At 36.5% G+C, this 7,179-nt stretch overlaps 1 long non-coding RNA gene across 2 annotated transcripts; it reads right to left on the bottom strand.

Moving 5' to 3' along the window:
- Window positions 1-1,038: 1,038 nt before the first annotated feature.
- LOC130415583 (uncharacterized) lies at window positions 1,039-6,192 on the bottom strand. 2 transcript variants are annotated; one of them, XR_008905940.1, is made up of 5 exons: window positions 5,902-6,192; window positions 1,869-5,681; window positions 1,437-1,524; window positions 1,274-1,357; window positions 1,039-1,099 (listed from the first exon to the last, which is right to left on the bottom strand). It is a non-coding gene; the product is annotated as an uncharacterized LOC130415583 (long non-coding RNA). The 2 variants fall into 2 exon arrangements; XR_008905941.1 differs by having other exon boundaries at window positions 1,869-5,699.
- Between the last annotated feature and the right edge of the window lie 987 nt (window positions 6,193-7,179).

The following is a 7,179-nucleotide window of genomic DNA, read 5'->3' on the forward strand; positions in this document are numbered from 1 at the left end:
ACCTTTTACCATTGGATGGTAATTACAAAAGTCATTCCATGTTTTAAAGTGCAGCATCATCAGAATGTTGTGAAAAAACATGTTAGGATATCTAATAACCTCTGAGAATAAAACCGCACATAATGCAATGGCATCTTGAGGGGTCTCGATATGAGAGTATACTTTGCCATGGTTTCCCACCACGTAATTCCAAGCTGTCTGAGAATACTTTTTGCTGAAGTTTTCTGATGTTGTTAATGTTGCATAAGATAGCTGTCTGTCTGGAAATTTTCTTTCTTTATCAACTTGGTTGAAAGGGCAACAGTACAGATTGCTCGACTGCAGTTTTACAGTAAATTTACCAATCTTAAAAAATATATCCTTCCTATCCGGCATTTCATACCAGTCAAGAAGAAGTTTAACTACTTTGGCATAGTGTAAAAAATCTGCAGGTTCTATTGATGAACCAGGTGTGTTGACATCAAAGTTCACTTCTTGTTTACTCTGTCTAGAAAAGATTTCAATAATTTGTGCAGCACATCCTCCCCATGAAGTATGCACATGTAGTGGTTGGTCAACGATTGGGGTGTAGTTTTGATACTCCTGCAGATCAACTGTTACAGGAGTCTCTTTCCAAAACCCGTTCATGGACTCTTGCTTGAAGGAAATAAGTGTTTTCACCTCAGAATCAGACTGCAAACAAAGAATTAAAAAAATTATGAATAGACAACACATGTAAATATGTGTACACACAAAGTAAGAATGTAAATAATACAAATCCTAAAATCATTTAACGCCAATTTTAAGATGTATTAAATGGATCTAAACAGTAAAAACATCCAGATAATTATATACTGTTTTGTCATAAAAAAAAACTTCAAATTGGCATTCCAAGTCCAAAAACTGAAATTTTAATATCAAATCATTGTGACACATCACTTGATTTGAGAGTATCTTAGCACTAAATGGCAAAAAAAACATAAGAGACAAGTAATGTTGATTGAAATGGATGCATTTTATGAATAGGTTATATATTACTAAAGTAAAATAAAGTATAACCTTCTTTTTTTTCCTGATCTCAGCCTTTGTCTGGACAGAGTTTTGCACAGAATTGCAGTCACTAAAACATGAAAAGTATTGATAAGGAACTGTAGCTTCAAACAGTATATTAGAACTTAATAGTCATTACAAGTCAATAACCAGTTTTTTGCTAGATTACTCTTTAAAAATCTTTCAAAGACAATTTATAGAAATGAACAGAGACAATCTGTTTAAATAATTTTGAATGAATCACCTTTTTATTTTTTTGCCACTTCTCTCTGTGAATGTTTGTTCATCCAACGGTCCATTAAACAATAGCCTCTTTTCACCGCATATCCTGAGTGAAACAGCAGTTTTCAGTAAAGTTGTTTTCCTCTGTTGTTGTTTTTAAAAACTGAGGGGAGGAAAAAGCTTACTTTAAGGGTAACTTGGAAGCCTGAAGTGTCGACTGTGTTTCCTCTTCTTCAGAAAGCCCAGTATGGACGGTCTGCTCATTTTGAACATCTGTTTTTACCAAAAAAAATAGTAATCACAAGTCACAAGTTTTTGTCTGTGTTCTATTTCTGATGTAAATGTGTTGCATATGCAAATATACTCATATGACCTCACATTGTACTCAATGTAATATAATCTAATTATGGTGGTATGATTAGTTTAGAGAAGTTAAAAATCCACTCTTAAAATCCCTGGACAATTATACTATTCGGAATGTGAAACACAACATGTTTTTTCTTAACTCCATAAGTTTAAACAGATATACACTGAGTTAAAGATCATGTCCCATTATTGCTATCTATTATTGTGTCTAAAACAGGCATAAAAGACTTATATAAAGAATATAAATGTACCTCTTTTGCTCTGTTGTTTTTTGTCATCTGCTGGAGAAGACTTGGTGTCCAAGCTTGTCCCAGAAACACACTTTTCTTCTTTGTGTCCATCCTGAGGTTTCTCATTGCATACCTACAAAATTGGAGTGGTGCCAACAAACCCTTTTTGTGGATATTATTATTGTGTCTTTAAATAAAAAAACTCACCTCCAGGTTTTTGGCAGAGGATATGTCAGCTGTGACTGCATGGTCACAGCTCTGAACGGGTTCGATGAAGCTGTGAAACGTTGGCCGATTTTTTAAAGATTAGAATAATCGCGTTGACATTCGAAAGCTCAAAATTACTATAATGCGCGCTCTTTACCTCGTAACGGTCGATTTTGTTTGGTCTTTTTTGTTCGATGTTAGGAGTTCGGAAGATGATGTGGATGGTTGTAAATGCTTGTCGACCAAAATGCCTCCTTCACCATGAATTCTTAAAAGCAAGAACAGAATAAAGTCCATGCTGGCACAAAGTCCAGTTTTAGAGTTTTAAAGATGATTCATGTACACATTAGAATCCAAGATGAGAAGAGATAATAACAGAATGATGTAAGCGGAGGTTGTCCAGATGATCAGTTGATTTTGGAAAGCATGGCAATAATTCAATCTTAAAATGCTGAGGTATATAGAAGCCTGTTTTCTCCAATAAATCACTTTTAACTTGGTTTTTAACCCATTCTTCATAGGTGACCCTTTATCTTCTTTGGATCTGGGTTTGTATGAGTCCATCTTATACAGAATTCAGAATATACAGCAAATCCTGAGTGGCACTGATGCACGTAGATTCCGAAATTGATATTCTTATATACACAAAGGACATCGTTGCAAAAATGGTTGGGCTTGATCCACACTGAAGAAAACACTTCAAGTCCAAATCTTGGTATGCAAAAGAAATGACGAATAGTGGCATATTTCAGGGCCGTCAAACATCTTCTATGAGGATGTACAGGGGTTGGACAATGAAAACACCTGGTTTTAGACCACAACTGTATTAGTATAGTGTAGAGCCTCCATTTGCAGCTGTGGCGAGTCTCCCAATGTGGAATCAGCATCTTCATGGAAACGACACACCCAAAGGAATCTACTCTACACGCCGGCCCATTGTCAGCACCTGATCACAATTAAACCTAGCTCTTATAAGCACAGGAGAAGGAAGGGACACCTTGTTCTCCCATCTTCTCTGTTAACACAGAATACAGTGGCTGATGATCGGCTTTTCCCACAACAAAAGTCTTCACTTAACCAGCATGTCTCGGAGTACTCGTTTGATCCGTCCCACGGCACAAGAGACTCACGTATTCCCCATTGTTCTCTCTTTGTTAGGACTGTACACAAAATATTGTGAATAAATCACCCTCCGGGGCCGACGTGCATACCTTTTTGTCTAAGCATCATCACTCTGCCTGTCACAAGGCCAATACAGCATCGATTCGTATTGGGAATGACAAATACAAGTCTTGCAGAGTGGCTTGAGGGACAAGAGGGTATTTTACAGAACAGTGGCCAGGCCACTACGTGATGATGGTGGAGGAATCCGTTTCCTGACTCGCTCCTCCCAAACACCACAATGTTGATCAATAATATTCAGATCTGTTGACTGTGCAGGCCATGGGAGATGCTCAACTTCACCGTTATGTTCATCAAACCACTCTGTCATCATGCATCTTCATCCTTATACCTCCAGGTGACCACCTCCAGGATAAATTGTTTCAACCATCCTCCAGAATGTTTATGTAGTCCTTGGCAGTGACTCACACATCTTGCACAATTATTGGGCCTAGGGAAAGCCCTGCTTCACTCTGGACATGCAACAATCCGGGAAGTAAACTTCTTTGGGGCTTCTCCACATTCCCGGATATGGGAAAGACAGTGAAGGTGGACTCATCAGAAAACAATATGTTTGTCCACAGCCCAAGATTTCCGCTTTTGGAACTATTGAAACCACCGTCTGTATTGGCATGAGTGACCAAAGGTTTTGCTATAGCAGCCCGGCCGTGTATAATGACCCTGTGGAGTTCCCGATTAACACTTTTGGTGGAAACAGGTGAGTTCAGGTGCACATTAAGTTGAGCATCTGTGGTTTTGTGGATAAAATCTGGGTTAGCAACCGGACATCCCTTTCAGACACCTTCCTCTTGTATCCACAATTACTCCAGTTGGATGTGGTTCGTCCTACATGCTGATATGCTGACGTTACCCCAGATACCATGGCTCTTGATACATCACAAAGACTTGCTGTCCTGGTCACAGATGCGCCAGCAAGACGAGCACTAACAATTTGTCTTCTTTTCATAAACTTAAGTTCACTGTCCAACCCCTGTCACTTGGTATTGTTGATCTTTTTCTTGGTATTTTAAACATCAACAAGGTCGTACTTACCCTTTGGGAATTTTTTTCCAAACGTTAGAATCTTGCTTTTGGCGATTCGCGGTGTAACCTCTGTTGAAGTTCGAGCGTTGATTTTTGCGGATCGCGGTGTAACTTCTTTCGACGTGCGAGCTTTGCTTTTGGCTAATCGCGGTGTAACGGGCACTGCGGAAGTTCACAGAATGTTCATTCCAAAGTCAAAAGCATTTAAAAAAAAATACACAATTTTGTTGAAGTTTTATTGGTTTACAGTTAAAAGGGTGGTTCCATTTAATTGCCTCAGTCAATATTAGAGCTCCTCTGAAAACCGTTTTCAGATTCCTGCATTCCCTAACATGACTTGATAAGTAATCCTCAATCTACAATGAGGAAAGATTTGTCCAACATCTTTCATTCCAGTGATCACTCTTCCTTATTGAGATGCTAAATGTGTGTGAAGATCCCCAAAATGTTATGTTCCATCATGTCTTCAGTTATACCCTGAAGTAAAAGACTTGAAAATGAAAGACAGAAATGGCAACCATTTCAGTCGCATAGAATCAGTGTTTTACTGGGGAAAAGTCCCTGTGCTCATTATGGCTGGTCTTTCGTTGATCATCATCTTCCCACTTTGGTCATCGACAAGACTTTGAGATATCTGGATTCAGCTCAGCAGGCATTCGATGGAGAGGGTAAACCACTTATCAAGCCAGTTTAGTTTCTATTGCCAAAAAGGATCTGTATTTGATTCATGGAGAACAACTGTGGAACCACCCTTGAAATATTTGTACACAGTACAGTAATGCGTAACACAAGATTAGGCTCTGAACCATTGCTTCTTACACATTTTGCCTCTGTTAACAGTTAGTCAATATCGACCTTTAGTCTATATTAATAGTCGCCAAAGTATACTTGGCAACCCATATTTTGAATTTTTACCTTTTTATTTTAATCCACTGAGAGCACCATTTGTGATCGATTAACTACTGGACAACATGAATCTATCTCAACCCAGTGGCATAGCACCTGGGTATGCAAGTGAATTAAGGCGATCACGAATGAACAGCCGGGACCCCCGCAACGCAAAAAGACATACGTGAGAACCTGTCACACTCTTTTTGCATATGGCCCAGGCTGGCTTGACCAGTTTACTATAACGTTTTGCTTTTAAAAAAATATATGTTATCCCATTCTTTTCTACCGGCTACCACCACAAATATATCTGTTAGATATGTACATTGGATAAAAAAAGAACAGATGTGTAAATACAATATATATATATAACACAAACATGATTATTTGATACTTAAATTTTATAAAGTATTTGTAAAACTTTGTAAAGAGCTTTTTGATACCAGTAATTAATGCTGTTGTTTCAGTAGTTTCAGTCTTGTGAGCTTTTCTCTTCCCTTCACTTTGAATGGCATCTTTTCGTTTCCTGCATTCCTGTGACCCCGGTACAGACTTGAGTCAAAGAGACAATAATAAAGAAGCCACACAGAACCAAACTGAAGTCTTCACATTTCACATTAATTTCTTTTTTTAAGTACCATTACTGTACATGTATATTACTGTTTTAATATGCTGGTCTGAAAGATAATTATTAATTGTTTAAACCTGAAGCAGTGTAAACAATAAGAAAATGCAATAATGTATATAACAATACCATTTTTTCAGCAGGGTGTGATAATCGGCCTTTATTGTGTCAGTGAAAATAACATTTCATGGTGAACATATACAATTACAAATAGTGTTTACAGTTGATAAACATTGATACAATTTATCATCATATAGATGGTTTCATCGGACGCAGACGCCTGGTGCAAAGCAAACTTGGGTACTGTGTTTGCTTATCGGTCTGGCTAGTAATATAACGATGTATATTATATTTAATTCATATTTTTATAAATTTTGTTTAATTGTTAGTTACTTTAAAGTACGTAGTTACTGTGATTTAATTACTTTTAAAGTAAGGGATTATTAAAATTGTTTCTGAAATTTAATTACGGTTACTTCTAAATAACTGGAATATCAAATCAAAGTGCAACAGTAGGTGAAATTATAAATGATAAAGTCTAATTTACAAATGTGAGAAGGATATATTTAAGCATACATTTTAAATAACTTGGTCAGTTAATAAGAATAATGTATTTAGTTATATTTTTTTCTTTTGAATTAATTAAATAAGCCGTTCCTGTCTATCTTTGAATCAATTCTTATGAAGGTTGATGTAGGATATAGGAAGTTATTAGTAATAAGTTACAGTAAAGGTACAGTAATCTAACTGCACTTTTGAATATGTTTAGTGACTAGTAATTAATTAATAATAAGCTCTTTGCACTACCTTACATCTTCACTGTGGTAAATATCAGTGGATTGCACTCTATCTGACATTACCTATTATTATTTATTTTTGAATATCCCTGCTTGTAATAGCTGTATTTGATATATATGTATAATCTGTATTTTTTTAATAAAATATTTTTGTTCTGTGTTAGTGTTATTTGTATGCACCATGGGTCTAAGAGTAACGCAATTTCAATCCTCAATGTATGTACTGTAGGCAGAATTGACAACAAAGAAGATTTTAAGTTTATTTTGCTTGTTATCAGAAATGTATAGGCCTACCAGTAGTTACCGTCTATACCATTTACATCGCCTTGGAGTTATAAGGTTCTATCTTCATTTCGAAGAGTTTTGAGATATTGAGCTTCAACGTTTTAGCATTTCACTTGATTTTGTAGATAAAAGTAAACAACGTAAAGAAAATATAATGTTACGCAATGTAGGTTGGTACAGAATAATATGTAAATAACTCAATTTGGACAAAAATGTCAGATAGAACCTTATAATACCAAGGTGATGCTCTTAAAATCAGGAGTCATTCCATCATAACACCACCGCAAGTGTCAGAAATGGCGGAGATTGCGTTGGCAGATAAAAT

Source organism: Triplophysa dalaica, chromosome 25 (genome assembly GCF_015846415.1).
Source record: "Triplophysa dalaica isolate WHDGS20190420 chromosome 25, ASM1584641v1, whole genome shotgun sequence".
Lineage (NCBI taxonomy): Eukaryota > Metazoa > Chordata > Actinopteri > Cypriniformes > Nemacheilidae > Triplophysa > Triplophysa dalaica.